This window comes from Falco naumanni, chromosome W (assembly GCF_017639655.2).
Source record: "Falco naumanni isolate bFalNau1 chromosome W, bFalNau1.pat, whole genome shotgun sequence".
Lineage (NCBI taxonomy): Eukaryota > Metazoa > Chordata > Aves > Falconiformes > Falconidae > Falco > Falco naumanni.
Window position 1 is genome coordinate 28,295,089 of NC_054079.1, and position 17,576 is coordinate 28,312,664.

A 17,576-nucleotide genomic window follows, 5' to 3' on the forward strand; every position below is an offset into this window, starting at 1 on the left:
AAGTTCAGTATAATCATTCAACACAGCAAAAGCCCCAACACCTCCCCCTTTCTTTTTAAATACAGCATTAATACTGCGTTCCATACAGCTTTGGAAACATTGTAAAAGACAAGGCACTAAAAGTAACAAAAGAATAACAAACAACAATATACTATGCAAAGCAGAAGCAAAAGCAATATTCATTAGGCCTATTCCTAAAAATAATGCCATCGTTCACATTTACAATGATGTTGTATTATATGAGATTCAAAACTTTTTCTGATAATGCGAACCCAGAAGATGAGTTCGTTTCGATGTTCTGCTAAAAGTATCTGTTCGAAGGCTTCATAAGATTGTAAGGCCTTGTTTATACCTGAAAAAGTAGGGGCATGTATCCCAGTAAGAAGGGAAAAACCGCCGGAACCAAAACGTAGGAAAACCTTCCGCCTATATGCTCCAACCCTTTTACAATATCCACAATATAGAGTAACTGTTGAATTACAAGAAGTAACACATATAGGACAAGAATTTTCTGTTTCTATCGGTCCTTGCCCAAAAAGATCCTGCAACGCACGCACAATACGGTCACAGTGTAACAAAGACAATTCACCGGAGGGTAATTGACATTGTATCTCCCGAGGTAACTGCTGCAAGATGGGCAGAATAATGTATGTTAACTTATCTACAAGCCGCTTTTCTTCATTTGGTCGTGGCGGTCGGAATAACCTTTCTCGATGCTGTGCCCACTGAGCCCACTGATCCCTCCTGTTCATTTAGGAGTCAATCCTGTCGTAGTCACCCTGCTCTTTCTTTTCAGTGGGTCGGTTTTCAATCCACGGGCGAACCCATTTTGCTGGAATCCACTTGGTCACTGCCCCTGTGGAGATACATGCATAACCCCGACCCCACGTTAATAAATTATGAGGTCCTGACCAACAATTTGAGACAGGGTCAAATACCTGGACAGCTATGTCACAATTCGAAAAATCGTTGGGATTGTTAGAAAAGTGATAGAAAATCGGCTGTTCAGTACATTCCGTTCTGGGATTCAACCAGTTCAGTACATAGCATGCTTTTGCCACTATTACATGAGGACTCCTCTCCCCCTCTTTTCGAAAAACAGACAGGTAATGTTTCAATGATTGATGGGCATGTTCAATAATTGCCTGACCACCAGAATTATTCGGAATTCCGGTAACGTGCTTCACCTGACATTGCAGCAAAAAGGTCTTTATTTTGGCACTAAGATATGCAGGGGCATTATCTGTTTTTACCATATCTGGGTGGCCCAGCACAGCCATGGCTGACATCCAATGCTGGACATGGACATATTTAAGTATGACAGTCCTAGCGTCTTGACGAGACAGACCAAACTGTTTTTGGAGAGACCGGGCAGGTTGGTGAAAAAAGGCATGTGACTCTGTTGCTTGTTTTAGAGGAGAATTTTGTAATACTGGGGATGCCACCTGAGTGTCTATGTAAGCATTACCTTCTGATAAGACACCAGGTAAATCCAGATGACTTCTGATATGCGTAATCCACCAAGGGAATTGTCTAAAATTTATTTCATTCCACATCTGAATAACTAGGGCCATAAGTCTGTCATTCGTAAAAGACCCTAAAAGGGAACGCGAAAGACGCGAAACTATACCAACAACATATTTAGAATCACTTACAACATTAAGAGGGACATTGCGAAATTCCTGAAACACCATTAACACTGCTCTTAATTCCAAAACTTGAACTGAACCTTCCATTTGTTCTATATGAGAAATCCAATTGTTCCTGTCATCCCTATAGGCATAGCCACACGTTTGAGTTTTGCTACTAGCGTCGGTAAAAACCGTAAGTGCATTTTTTATAGGATTTTGTTGCTGTAAAGATTTTTCCTCCAATACTAAGGAAGTTTTAAATAAGGGATGATTGGGATAATGATTATCTAATTGAATACCTAGGGTTGCCACTGCAAAACACTCAGAAATCTGAATCCACCAGTCAGCCAAGGACAAATTTTTCACAGGTGGGACACTAAGAATTTTTTGTGGCTGGATTCTTGTTTCTGAGATGCGCAGACCAAGATAATTCCAGGGCGCTAGTTTTTGTACCTTTTCTTTTGCTATAACCAATCCAAAGGTATGCAGACTCTGTATAAGTTCCTGTTCTTTTTCAGGGGCTAGTGTGTGAGGGCTGGCTATTAAGAGATCATCCATATAATGATAGGTAATAAGGTTAGGATTATTCTCTCTCCAAGATTGTAGAGCTAAATCCACAAACCACTGACATATTGTTGGGGAGTTTTTCATACCCTGAGGTAGTACAACCCACTCATACCTTTTTGCTGGAGCGGCACGGTTTATAGCTGGTACTGTAAATGCAAATTTTTCACAATCATCCTCATGCAGAGGAATAGTGAAAAAACAATCTTTTAAATCAATAATTAATAGGTCCCAATTTTGTGGTAACATAGTGGGAGAAGGCAGCCCAGGCTGAAGGGCACCCATGTCAACCATTTTTTCATTTATTGCTCTTAAATCATGTAATAATCTCCATTTTCCTGATTTCTTTTGAATTGTAAAAATGGGTGTATTCCATGGGCTAACAGAAGGTCTGATGTGGCCTAAATCCAATTGTTCTTGGACTAATTCTTGAATGTGTTGCAGCTTCTCTTGAGGTAAGGGCCATTGATCAACCCATACGGGAGTTTCTGATTTCCATTTTAATTTTAAGGTTGGGCAAGAGCTGCTATCAATGGCCCCAATCAAAAATCTGTAGAGATTCTCATTCCTCATTGGGAAAGTACATCTCTACCTAACAAGGACAAGGATGTGTGTAGGACATAAGGTTTTACCCATGCTTGATGTCCTTCTTGATCCGTGAAAAGAATGAAGTTTTTACTGACCTGTGTCAGACGACTTCCCCCAATGCCTGAAATGGTTGAACCCGCACTATCTAATTCCCACATGGTAGGCCAAACTGAAAAGGGAAGAACAGTAACATCAGCACCAGTATCAATCATCATTGAAACATTAGGAAGATTAACACCTTGTGGACCAGATATCTTAACATTACATTTTGGCCGCTCGGCACCAATAAGTTGACAAAAGGCAATGTTAGGCATACCCGTTGGGCCAAATGCACCTTGACCCCTGTCCTTTTCTCCTTTTTGAGGGACAGTAGCTTGGAATGGAATGAGCTGTGCAATAGTTCTTCCTGCTGGAATATGAACAGGTGGAGAAAAAACTTTTACCATAATTCCAATAGGTCCGGTATAATCGGCATCAATACAACCAGGAAGAACAAAAATCCCCTTTTTTGACGCAGAAGAGCGTCCTATAAGGAGTGCAGATAAACCATAACCCAAAGGACCACTAACTGTAGAAGGAAGTACATGTACCTTTTCATCAGTGATATTTACAGGTTCTGCCACGGCCAAATCGACTCCTGCGCTTCCTCTGGTGGCTGAATACAGCTCGCCAAGGCAGCCATGAATTTTGTTGGGTTCTGGGGATATTTCTTGGCCGCGTCCCTCAGAACGCGGCTGTTCCCGTTTCCCGGAACAAAGAGGGGTGTACCATCTTTTCTAAATTTTGAGCGACAATCGGCCGCTTTATGACCAAATTTTTGACAACGCAAACAATTTCCATTCAACAGAGACTTTCCTCCTAGATTCTTTTTGCAGTCACATTTAAAGTGACCTTCCTGTCCACATTGATAACATTTTGGCTTAAGACCCCGGTCCCCTCGGCCTTGTACCTTGTTGTTGTTTAGAGCTACTGCTAGAGCATTGGCATGTATTTTTGCCTTTTCCTCTTCCTCAACCAAAGGAGCCCTTGCGCATGCCTCTATCATTTGAGCGATGGATGCCCCAGGGGGTAAGGATGCTATAAGTTGCTTACAAGTGACATAGAAACAACATTAATTGCAGGAGAGTGTTATAATCTAACGTTCCTCCCTCCTGAGGCCATTTCGCATCACTCCCCAATTTATACAAAGGCCACCACTGATTACAATATTTAATCCATTTCCTTCTATTTTCGGTACCACCATGTCCTACGATATCACTCCAATGTTTTAATATACAACCCAAGGGCGATTTTTCACAGGGCTTACTCCTTCCATTTCCCATTTTACAATTTTAATTACTTTTTCTCCGGCCGCCTTAGCCACCCAAGGTCGGAAACACGGATAGAGCTCCTTGCTCATATTGCACTCAAACGCATGTCTCAAGCACTCTTGCACTCACACTCAGTCAAAATAATTAAGCTATACACTGAAAATCAAAATGCGCATCTCAATCACACCATTCACACTCTCCGGGCAGCCCTCAGTCACACAAGCAGTATGTTATACGGTACCGTGCACTTATGTACAACTTTTAGGAACACTGGCAGTTCAAAAAGTATGCATTTCAATGAACAATTGCCAAAAAACAAACAACAAACAAAAAAAAACCCCACATTTTTCCTGTTCTTAAGCAGAGTGTTAAGTTTTCCGCTATTTGCCACGAATTACCAGAATATTATTATTTTTCATCATACATTTCATAACTCCAAGTTTTGAACATGTAACAAGACAACACATAGAACAAACAAGACACAGAGCGCTATTTCAGTTGTTACATTCTAGGAATTCCCCAATTCTTAAGACAACCTAAAGGAAGTTTTTAGCTTCCCCCCTTTTTTTTTTTTTTTTTTTTTTTTTCCTCCTGGGGACTGCGCTGCGCGCCGGACGTCTCCGTGCGTCTCACCAGCCGCCCCGTTACTAAACATACCGTTTTATCCGTGGATCCAGGGGTTTCTCTTCTGCTCCCGGGTGAACAGCTGAGAAGAGGAGGCTCCTCCGAGAAAATCTCCCGGGGCGCGCCTAGGAGCGTCCGCTCCGCAGCTGGTCCCTCAGCCGAGCAGAAATCCTCCTGCCTGGCTCGTCAAAACTGACGTGCGGAATTAGACTCTATAACTCGAAAGTTATAAAGTAGGCATGTTTATTGCGCGCAGATGCACGGGGGATCGCTCCTCCACAAGCGTGCATACCCGAAGTGACAAACCATCCCACATTTATACAATGAAACAAATGAATATTCAATTAACGCCTATACATATTCGTTACCTAAACCCCGCTTCGTATGTTAATTACCTTATCAGTCCGTTTCCTGGAATGTGGTGGTCTTGCAGGTTTGTAGATGATTCATGTTCTTGTGACCATCCGATCTTCTCCAGCAAGGAAACTTAGCACTCCCTCCCTCTAGATAGCATTGGAATATCTCTCATCCTTTTCTTTTTTTTTTTTTTTTTTTTTTTTTTTTTTTTTTTTTTTAAATAGCCCCTTTTGTTAGAGGAAGAAGGGCAGGCGTCTCCCCAAAACTGTAGTTGTCTCCTCAAAGCTGTGTGCCTATGTGACCAGACACTGCACCCATGACTAGTCACCATACCCACATTCCTTGAGCAGACATACAATCACAATCGATGTCCATTGTCCCCATTTCACACTATTTCTCCATATCAAAATTACTTTATGTAATGCCAGAAACATCAGTCTCAGGATGAAATATAACTTACAACTTGATTTCAGCATTGCTCCTACCAGGTTTGTCCAAAGTCACACAATCATCTTAAAGTAGCCAGAGGCCATGGTGCATTTTAACACTGGTCAGGAAGTCAGATCTCAACTTTCACCTTTGCAAAGACAAACATGCTTTATTTAGGAGCTGGTGGAGCTGTGCCGTTCCCACCCCAGCAGTTTTACATCCAGTACTCGCAATTGCCGGTATTAATGTCTGTCTGCCGCTTGCCGTTTGTTCCTTATCAGGACACCAGGATGGTAATTCATCATCTAATCCCCACGCTATTCGTTCAGCAGTAGTCATTACTGGATAAGCTTTAGATGTATAATCGGGGGGATTTTCACACGGAGATTGCCCCTCTGGCTCTTCCTCCGACTGAGCAGTAGGATCGCCGGGAGGCCGCACTGCAGCTTTAACAGCTGCAGCGACTTGCACCTCGCCGTGTAACTGCGCGGCCATACCCCGTACAGCCCGATACGTGCGAGCCAAAGTCTTTACCCCCTTAGTCCCGACTTGCACAGATTCCCACAAGTCCTCTCCCACTTTCTTCCATGTTTCATTATTATATACATCTTGCATAGAAGCAAGGAAACCACGGCGGCGACTCCAACATAGCAGATAAATTACTGCCTGCCGTGAGACTGACGTTTCAGTTTTCTCTGCTAATTTCACTAAACTGTCTATGATTGCTTTCTCCACCGCTGATGCAGTGATCCCCATCCTGCTTAAGTTTCCTGACTCACCGGTCAGCCGTGCACGTTCCGCCTTTCTTCGGGCGCCCAGCTCTCTCTCCGCTGGCAGCAGGATCCTCGCCGGCTCCGCAGCTTGTAACACGATCCTTAATGAATCTTCCTGACTCTTCGACCGATCCACACGTCGGGGTCACCAGATGCTGCGGGCATTCTGGGCGAGCGGGAGTCAGATTCAAATACTCATGGAGTTCAAGATCTGATCCGTTTATTGTACAAACCAGGTACATTTTTATAAGGCATTCTATAAGCGTGTGATAATATGATTGGCTATTCTACAAGCGTATAATAATATGATTGGTTAACAAATGTTTATTGGCAAGATCTCTGTTTCTACTTCTTCAGGCACGTAGGCTCTTTTCTGTTGTTTCCCAGCTCCTCTTATCGCGTCCTGCTGGCCTTGGTTTTGTGCAAGCACCTGCAAACTGTTCCTCCCTCTTCATTCCACTGCTCTGATCGTGCCCTCGTCTTATTTCTTCAGTATTTTTCCACTTGCTTCAAAGTTCAGTATAATCATTCAACACAGCAAAAGCCCCAACATATGTTCTTCCCGTATTAAGTGCCACAGTAAATATGAGGGAACAATTAGTCTTCCCTGTGGGGTATAAGCTCATCTCTCTTCATTATATGACCCTTCTAAGTCTGAAATAAGTTTCTGATCTTCCCTAGTGTATTTTGGTTTATCTTGTAGGGAAATATGCCTATCGGGGATTAAAGCCCCTGCTACTTTTATTTTCGTTTTGGCCACTTGTTTTGCCTCTCTGTCCGCCAGTTCATTCCCTTTTTCCAAATCTGAGCTCACTTTCTGGTGTGCCTTAATATGCATAATTGCCACTTTCTCAGGGAGTTGGACAGCTTCTAGTAACTTCAGAATTTCTTCTGCATGTTTGATATTCTTCCCTTGGGAGTTCAATAAACCTCTTTCTTTCCAAATTGCTCCATGTGCGTGTACAACTCCAAAGGCATATTTTGAGTCTGTGTAAATGTTTACAGTTTTGATCTGAGCCAACTCCAGGGCTCGAGTTAGGGCAATTATTTCTGCCTTTTGTGCGGAGGTGTTCATGGGCAAAGGTCCTGACTCTATTACCTCTTGACTGGTGGTGATGGCGTATCCAGCGTGTCGATTGCCATTCAGGACATAGCTGCTCCCGTCTGTGAACCAGTTTTCTCCGTTTTCTATGGGGCTATCCTTTAAGTCTGGGCAACTTGCGTATGTCGCTTCAATAGTTTCCAAGCAGTCATGATGCACTGGTTCTCCTGTGTTTCCGCTGAGAAAAGAAGCTGGGTTGACAATGTTAGTAACCACGATTTCCACATCATCCTGTTCCACTATTACAGCTTGATATCGTAGGAATCTTTGTGGAGATAGCCAGTGTCCACCCTTTGCCTCCAATACTGCCGACACTGCATGGGACACAAAAACAGTCATTTTCTGGCCCAGGGTGAATTTTCGGGCTTCCTGTATATTTAGTATCACAGCCACAACTGCCCTTAGGCATCCAGGCCAGCCCTTTGCAGTCGCGTCTAATTGTTTAGAGAGGTAGCCAACTGCCCGATGATACGGACCTAGCTCCTGTGCCAATATTCCTAGGGCAATGCCCTGTTTCTCGTGAGAAAAAAGGAGGAACGGCTTACCCACATCCGGGAGTCCTAAAGCCGGGGCTGACATCAGAGCCTTCTTTAGTTGTTCAAAAGCTTGTTCAGCCTCTTTATTCCATTCGAGGTGTTTCTGCTCAGTCGCTGTCAGCGCATATAATGGTTTAACAAGCAGTCCATAATTGTAGATCCACAATCGACACCACCCTGTCATTCCCAGAAAGGTTCGCAATTCCTTTACCGTCTGGGGTTTTTAGTTTGGCATATCACCTCTTTGCGGGCCTGCCCCAAAGTTCTCTGTCCCGCACTGATCTCATAGCCCAAATAATTCACTTTACGCTGCATTACCTGGGCCTTCTTCTTGGACACCCTGTATCCTTGAAGCCCTAAGAAATTCAACAGACTCACCGTCCACGCCATACAATCTTCCTCTGTGTTGGTAGCGATCAGGATATCATCCACATACTGTAACAATTTTCCTTTCTTGGACGGGGCTTCCCAGGATTCCAGGTCTCTCGCAAGCTGATTGCCGAAGATGGTAGGACTATTCTTGAATCCTTGCGGCAACACCGTCCAAGTGAGCTGGGTCCTTCGACCACTTTTAGGATTTTCCCACTCAAATGCAAACAACTTTTGACTGGCTTCGTGGAGAGGGAGGCAAAAGAAAGCATCCTTTAAATCTAGAACAGTAAACCAGATTAATTCAGGTGCCAATGCAGTCAGTAGGGTATACGGATTTGCCACGACTGGGTAGAGATCCTCAGTAATCCTGTTCACTGCACGCAAGTCTTGAACCACCCTATATGACCCATCGGACTTCCGAATAGGTAATATAGGAGTATTGAATTCAGACTCACATTCCTTTAATAGTCCTAGCTGCAAAAATTTTTCTATCACTGGCCGGATTCCTTCCCTGTCCTCTTTCTTTAGAGGATATTGTTTAATCCTTACCAGTCGTTGACCTTCCTTTATCTTAACTTCAACAGGTGGAGCATTTTTCGCTCTTCCAGGCACATCAGTAGCCCAGTCTCCTGGATACACTTGGTTCAGAATTTCCTCATTGATTTTCCCTTCTGAGGGGAGACTAGTTAGGACTAGACTTAATGCCTGTGTATATTGTCGATCCTTTACCTCCAGAGTAATTTCCCCTTTTTCAAACGTGATCTTTGCTCCTAATTGTTCCAACAAATCTCTCCCCAAAAGTGCCTTTGGAGAGTTGGGCATATATAAGAACTTGTGGATACCCCATTGCTTTCCCAATTTATACTTTAAAGGTTCGCAAAAATACGCCTTTTCACTTTGGCCAGTTGCTCCCTGTACTACAACGTAATCATCTCCTAAAGGCATTAAGGCTTGATTCAAAACCGAATATGTCGCTCCTGTATCTATCAAAAACTCCACTTGTTGCTGCTTTTCCCCTAGCTTAATTATAACCAGTGGATCCGCTAGGGTAGATTCCCCAGGTTCCCGTCAGTCTTCTATTACATTGGCTATCTTCACATTCGCCGAGGTTTTCCGACCCCCTTCCCTGTTTCTAGGACATTCCCTTTTCCAATGACCAAAGCCCCTGCATATAGCGCACTGATCCCTTTCCAATCGAGACGAATCTCGCCTACCACCTCTCCGTTCCCCTTTTTCTTGAATGGCAGCTATCAATTTCCTTTGTCCCTGCCGATATTCTTCTTCTCTATTACTAAACACCCTCCATGCTTCATCCAACAATATTTCCAAATTTCTACCTTCTGTAGAATGCAGCTTTTGAAGTTTTCGCCTTATGTCCCCTGCAGATTGGCCCAGGAATAAAGAAACTAATTGCTGGATCCCTACCTCAGACCCAGGGTCCAGCGGCATGTTACGGCGCATCACATCCCTCAGCCGATCCAGGAACTCAGACGGGGCTCAGAAGGAGTTTGCTTAACTGCATATAAAGCTGACCAGTTTATAGTTTTGGGAATTGCTCTCTCCATTCCCTTCGAAACCCATTCCTGATATTCCTGTAATCTTTGCATATGTGCCGATCTATTAGCATCCCACTTTGGGTCTTGGAGGGGGAAATGTTCCTTAACATCCCCTCCTGTAATTTTATAATGGTCTTCGGCCAAATTTCCTGCTGTTTTCAAAACTAGCTGTTTCTCAGTTTCAGTCAAATATTCCAATAATAATTGTATATCATTCCAATCGGGATTGTGTTGTTTTACGATAAATTGGAAATGCCTGGCTACACTTATCGGGTCACTTCTATAATCCTTTGCAATCTTTCTCCACTCTCCCAAATCAGCAGTGGAGAAAGGCACTTTAATTAGCATTGTTCCACCATCTGGCCCCACTGCCTCTCGGAGGGGTGCTTGTAAAGTAGTCAGGGCAGACTTCTGCCGAGTGTGGGAAGATACAGGGCTATCAGGAGGATTAAAAGCTCCTTCCGAATCCACATCCTTGTCCCGTGCCCGGGGGGGGGGGGGGGGGGGGGGGGGGGGGGGGGGGGGGGAGGTTTAAACAAGTCATTTAAGTCTTGTTCTGGGGCTTGGTGAACTTTGTCTGCCTTTGTACACCTCTGCCCAATGCTGCAGGAAGAACAGCATCTTTTCAGTTTACTTCTACCCCCTTTATTTTCTCGCTCCAATGCGAGTACCATAGGGTCCTGTGGGGGTGTTATCCCACAGTCCCTTTGCCACTCCGGATGGTTTCGCAGCGTGAAAAACATATCTGCATATGACACTTCATCCCATTTCCCTTCTCTTCTCAAGAACAGCATAAGCTGTAACAAAGTATTATAATCCAATGTTCCATTAAATGGCCACTTAACTTCGCCCTCTAACTTATACAATGGCCACCACTGATTACAATATTTAATGAGGGTCTTTTTACTTTCTGTGCTTCCCTTCCCAACAATATCCTTCCAATGGGCGAGTATACAACCCAGAGGACTCTTTTTTAGTATCCCTCTTTGGGTGTTACCCATTTTCAATATACTCTTAAGGAATTTAAACTGACTTTTAAATTCTCTTTTCACGCCTGTCAGCCACACTCTCACTTATTCTCACTCAATTCCACTCTCACGGACGTCCATGCACTCAGAGAAAATCACACACACATCACTTCACACAAACACTATGATTTGACAAATTCAAATCGGTAGTCTATTCCAAATGCCTTATTGCCATAACCAAAATCAATACCAAGAGAAATCTAAGATAGCATTGCTCCAGTTAACAACCTTTTAGCAGCTGCAAATATTTTGTGAATTACAAGAGGCCCGCTTACCCCTTTCCTGCCTCTCCTGGCTCCCAACAACGAGATACAGTGGTTACCTCGAACTCAGTCAATCTATCCCCGAGATCGCTACCGGCCGGTCTATCGGCCAACGAGTTTCCCAATTGCAGTCCCAAACCCTATAGGTACCCAACCCACGGGCACTATGCTGCACGCCAGACGTCTCTGCGCGATTTATCAGCAGCCCCGAATGTGCGTACGCTTAAGTCCCTTCGTTAAACATACCGTTAAATCCGCAGCTTCAAGAGGCTGTTGTCCACTCCCGCGGTGATCGGCCGGCAGCGGAGACTCCTCCGAGTAAAATGCTCGGGGCGTGCCTAGGAGCGTCCGCTCCGCAGTCGGTCCCGCAGTCAAGTGGAGATCCTCCTGCCTGGCTCGCCAAAACTGACGTGCGGAAAGCAGACTCCACAATCTGTAAGATTGTAAAGTAGGTATGTTTATTCAGCGCTGGGCAGCATGGGGGGGTAGTCCCACCAAAACTGTACGCGCCCGACACGAAAACTTGCTCTGTTTTTATAAGGCATCTCATTACATATTCATAATATGTTGCAATAGGCCTATACATATGCATTACCTATCCCCGCTTCATATTAAAATTAGTTCTGCGAGCCATTTCCATATTTTTTTTCTCGACTGAGTTTGCGCAGTGTCCCCTGGTGGTGGTCGTCAGGGGTCCTGAGGATGAAGGCAGGCGAGTCTTCCTCATGACCTCCCACATCTGGTGCAGGCTCAGTAACGTCCTGGTTTTTGTCCAAACCACAGAACTGGCTTTAGCTTGTTCTTGCAAGGTTGTAATTGTTCTTTTGACTTATATGGTCATAAAGCTGGACTTATATGGTCATAAGGCTCTTTACTCCCGTATACCTTATCACAACACCCAAGCAAACCATGTAAGATCTGGCAAACAGCTAAGCAGACTATTATTACCCTAAACAGCTAAGCAGACTATCATAATCGTTAAACTTTACCCTATCTCTTAACCCCCCTCTCTCTCAATAGTAAGAATCAATATCTGACAGCACTACTGTTTCAATGGAAGGCCATCACTGGGAAGAGGTGCTGCAACACAGTCTATCAACATTGTCACCAGTTCACTCCATCAGATGGGTTGCGTAAATTACACAGACAAGGCATTGAAATGTTTCATTAAAAAATTCATAGAGTGATTGTAATTTAGTGAGTTAAAATGTAATTCATTATGTGTGTTGAATAAGGAATGAGGTCTTTTAAGCCTTCTACCTTTCCAAGTGTGAAGGAAAATACTGTTACTAGGATATCGCTGCATAATAAAGTACAACGGAGCACACACAATTCTGCAGCCAGCTTTGCATTGACTATTATTAAGTACTATTATTAAGTTCATTAAGTGGAGATGGCATTAAAATGGCAGAACTATTGCTTATACTGGTTTCCTACCAGTGACTGTCCTCCAGGATCTCTGTTCAGCATATTATATGTATTAATCTAGACAAGTATGTCTAGCTTTGCAATCATATTAGCTCTTGTTGGCTGACCCTAGAGCTTTTCTTCCCTGATCACTATGCTTAAATGTTACTTTTCTTTCTCTACTTTTGGAACTGACTCCAGATTCCCATATTGGTCTGCATGTTTTCCAGCAGTGGCTTTCCCCAGTATTGATGCACCCCCCTCTTTCTTCCCCCAGGAAAAGTCCCAAAACTGTTATTTGCTTTTCAACGTGATTTTTTCCTTTTTTCCTCTTCACATAGTCCTGGAAGAACGAGGTTGAACAGCCATAGGGGCAGGCGCAGGGGGCCAGGCAGAGGTGTCGGGGTTCCCCCGGGGAAGCGATGTGACCGTGCGGGCAGCGCTGCTCCCACCACTCCGGCCTGCGGGAGGCACCACTGAGGGCTGCAGGCGTACATGGGGCGCGGACGAAGCCGGAGGCGCCTCAGCACCGTGGCATCGCCACTTTAAGACCGTGGCGCAGACATCAGGAGGGAGGGAGAGGAGAAGGAGCTGGGTTCATCCGAGGACACGTTCTCTGTTCTCAGAAATCCCTTCACTGCGGGAACATTGAGTTCCCGTTACTGCAGTTAAACAAACTGCCCTAGATTGGGGGCTGCTGGGCCCACCCCCAGCCTGTGCGCCGGGCCCACGTGAGCAGCACTGAAATTAGCACTCCCCTCCCCCGGCAGGCAGTGAGGCTGGTTGGCCTCTGGGTTTAGAGTTGCTTTCTGGCTTCTGTCACCAGGTGCCAATGTGAAACCACCGTGGCCCCTTTGGGTTTGTTCTTGGGTTTTGTTTTTGTTTATTTATTCTTTTGAGAGGAGCTCCTTGCAAATCCACAGCATAATCCTTTTTAACCCTCTCAGCCACGTGGTAGCCATTGGACTGTTATCATCGAAGATAGATCTCAGTGACTGGCAGACTACGAGAACATGTTTGGTGGTGGGTTATAATAATAACCTTTTTCGAGGGTGGGAGAGTTTAAAATGCACCTGCACCACGGTGCTCACTAAATAAACGACAGGCTGCTGTGAATTTATAAATAGAGCTATGGCAATACATGTTTAGGAAAAGCAGAGATCACTTTCCCCGTACTTGTATAAAAAACAATAGCCACCATTGCAGCCTGCATATGAGTGACACACATTTGTAGGAATTTTATTTTTCTTTAATCATGCCTCATCCCCTAGCCTTCAGTGGTTACCCCTGAGTCAGATTTGTTTCCTGTGGCTGTTTGCTTGAACACTTTGTTCCACTTTCTCCCCATGCTACACCAGCCCCACTCTGCGGAATGAAATGGGTCTTTCTCCCTCTGGTAGCCCAACCAGATGCCTTCCGCTACACCCTACTTCCCCTTCTTCCGCCACCTTCCCCACAATATTATGGGGACTGTAGCAGCCTCTGCTAACATGTCTGCTCCCACCCCTCTGTGTGGGTGTGGTGCCGCTGTGGCACCAATCACTGCCCTGGCGTGCACAGGGTTGCCTGCCCACCCTCAGTGACAGCCTGACCCTCTTCAGGCCACCCTGTTATGTGAAGGGGGGGGGGGGGGGGGGGAGATTCTCTCAACCCCAGGCGTTTGATTGTTTGATCTGTCTATCAGTGCCCCGGGAAAGGCGAGACCCTTGTGCAAGACCAGTCTGTCAGCGTCCCATTATAGGGACCCTTCACTGAACAGTCCCACTGGATCAGAGAGCAATTCGACTGACTTGTTCGGGGAAACACACTAACAGCATAAGAGGGACACCTCAGCGGGCCTTCCCACTTTATTTGAATGTGTTACCTGTTGCCGGCAACTGCTAGCACCCACAAAGGACTAACATTAACAGTTTACGGAATACACTCTTTAATATGAAAGCGTGACAAATTAAGGTTTGTGATTGCCGGTGATAGAGACTGTCTGCAAAAACAAGCTTGAAGTGATATACAACCAAACTATATACAACTAAACTATAATCACTAATAACAGCTAGTGTTAGTTATTTAGCATGCATAAGACAAAGTTCTTACCCAATAAACATCCCTATGGGGGAGAAGACAGGTTCAACCTGTCAACTGATCCCAGAAGTTATGATGGAGTCTTCCCTAACTTCTCTCCTCGTCTGTCCACTTTTTACACTTCATAGTATATTGCATATTCATTTATCATACACAGGATTGATTATTAGTTTCTTGCTTCTAATGCAAATTAGTACACATCCTCAGATAGCACTGCTGAAGTTCTCTACTAACTACACATGCTCCTCAAGCGGAGTTTTACCCTCTTTCAGGGGGGCTATTTGAGTTGGAGGTTGTGATCTCCCACTATTACCGAAATCTCGGAATGAAGAACTTATCGACACCAATGTGATGTAGATAAGCAGACACTTCTTTATTGATGGCCAGGTGTGTGAGTGAGTCCTCTCACAATCAACGCACACCAGGTCTCAAAATCAGACACCATATATAGAACTTATTCATACATATTCATTAAGTATTCATACATAACCATGATATTTCCCGTAAATCATTAACATATTCTCCTCCTATATCCGATTCTGCGCAGTAGAGCTTAGAAAGGTCCAGAAATGGGTCTGGGGTACGATTTGGGTAGGTGGTATATGAGTCGGTGGTCGCGATCTCCCCCTGCCGGAATTACCTTTTACTGAAGTTCACGGTTTCTTGGCAGGTAACTACAAGCTGTTCCAGTCGACTCTCCCCAGTTCCCATTAATCCTACATTCTGACATCTCAATATACTTTCTATATACAGAAGACTAGTTAGATACAAAGAAACCTTTCAAACCCTAAATTATTACTTAAGCTTCAACAATGATTCCAACCCATTCTTCTGGCCTTAATACAAAATGTATAAAGGGTCTCACAACTACTTTTACTAAATAATCATAACTTTCTTCAACATATTTTTTATCTTCCTATATTTCTATTCTATAAAATAACTCTATAAAATCAGGTAATCAAACCAATAAAATCAATTGATCTCAACTCTTTAACAAATCGACAACACCACTACCACAATTATCTTTGTCCTATTTTCAACTAATTTTCTGTTGATGTCAGTGGATTGCAACACTTTATTAGCCTGTCTCCTCTCATAGATAGAACTTTCCTCACTTGAAGGCTTCTTTCTGTGTAACAGATTCTTTCTGCGTAACTTAGATAATGGTGTTCTTTTCACTATCTGTTCTTTGTTTCTCATCCTTCCCAAGGCTGACTCCCTTGATTAGAAGTCCCTTCATTTATAACAATGTTAGAGAGTGGGTCAGCTTGACCTATCTTTGTGAACACTAAATCTGAGTTGGGTAATCTAGGACTTCTGACAAAAAATCCCCCCTCCCCCCCAGACTTATTTCAGTCCAGGACTAGTCCATTTCCATCACATTTAGGTGGAGCTTGAGTGACTCTAGTCATACATATTGTTGTTACTAACATGTATCATGTGCCAGTGAGATGTAGTAGTACCTTGGAGGCAGGTAACTTTGAGATGGAGGTGTGCATTAGTATTGCAATGAGATTATTTCATTTGAGGAAAGTCATTTTGCCACAATGGTTGACTCAACCACGGACATCTCATGGATCTTCATGTGACAACTGCTATACAGCTTATCAGCTGCGTGGTGCCATCAAGTTCTCGTTCCTGCAGGGAGCACAACAGAGCATGGCTGTGGTGTCTCCACTCTGCTCCATCCTCCATTACTCCTATCAGCATGTGCTGAGCTGGCAGGATGTTTTGCTTAGGGAACTGTAGTAAAGTAGATTCCATGCATGCCAACCATCCTGAAAGCGATAGCTGTATTTTACCTTAAAAAGCTTTCTGTAATACTACGTTTCTATTAGGTCCCAATTTTCTCTAATTCTCCCCCTCAAGGTGATTTGTGTGATTCCACACACCCTCAGAGGGAGTCTGCAGGGGAAGGGGCTGAGGGTATCTAGGGAGGGGGGTGATGTTGACCAAAGCAGGCAGCCCAGCTTCCTCCTTTGCTTCCTCCCTCTTCCATTTTCCTCTCCTGTGACATATGGGGCTTCCCCATCACAAGGCTGGCAACTGTGTTGTGTCTCCTCAGCCACCTGTGGCAATGGTGGGCTTGACATGCTGAGGTTTTGTGCAAGGCCCTGGGTAAAATTCTTGATTTTTCAGCATTGCCACCAGGGTTTGTGGAAACCTCTCTGTTCACCTCATGCACCCAGGGGTCCTCTCTGCAACAGTGTGTTGTGGCACTGTTGATTAAACCACTTTAAGAGATACAGGGTGTCAGTTTTTCAAACAAAATGGTATGTCTCATTCCTAAGCCGAATGCCATGTTGCAACTTTTGATTCAGGAATTTACAACCATTATATAAAATCTTGCAAGCTGAGAGCTTCACAATTGGGTATTTCTGTGATAAAACCTGATTATTTTAGTCATTTTTCCACACAATGTGCAGTCCAAGTTTGTTCTTCAGTCCTTCTTTTCATGATCTCCTTGTCCTCAACACAGTCCCTTGGCTCTCTCAGGGTAACACTGCAGCAGCATCCCTGGGTGAACTGGCTTGCCCTTTGCCTTTACTCTGCACATCCAATATTCCCTGAAAAGAATTCACATCCTTCCCTGATTCTAGGTAAAACACACCACTCTCAAAATTGAGCTTCTCACTAGCATTATGTAAGGCTGGTGGTTTTAGACAGCAGCTCTTACCATTTCAATCACCCCATTCCAAAAGAAGCTCCACAACTGAATTAATTTATCCTGAATGAAGGATGCCTGTTATACTCATCACCTTTAATGATGTTTTGCTCAGACATCAATATAGCATTGTAAAGGCAGAAACCTCTCTATGTCAGGCACCCTTTCCGCTCCCACCATGCCACATGAGCTGGGCAGCAGAGAAGAACAGGTATCCTTCAGATGCCAAAAGGATGTGAAGAGAGGTTTCCCTATGGGTGAAAAAACAGCTGGAAATAGAGTACTCTTTGCA

At 44.2% G+C, this 17,576-nt stretch overlaps 1 long non-coding RNA gene across 1 annotated transcript; it reads right to left on the reverse strand.

Moving 5' to 3' along the window:
• Positions 1-789: 789 nt before the first annotated feature.
• On the reverse strand, positions 790-6,341 carry LOC121080404. The gene is made up of 3 exons (XR_005825362.1): positions 6,283-6,341; positions 2,879-2,952; positions 790-856 (listed from the first exon to the last, which is right to left on the reverse strand). It is a non-coding gene; the product is annotated as an uncharacterized LOC121080404 (long non-coding RNA).
• Positions 6,342-17,576: the final 11,235 nt, after the last annotated feature.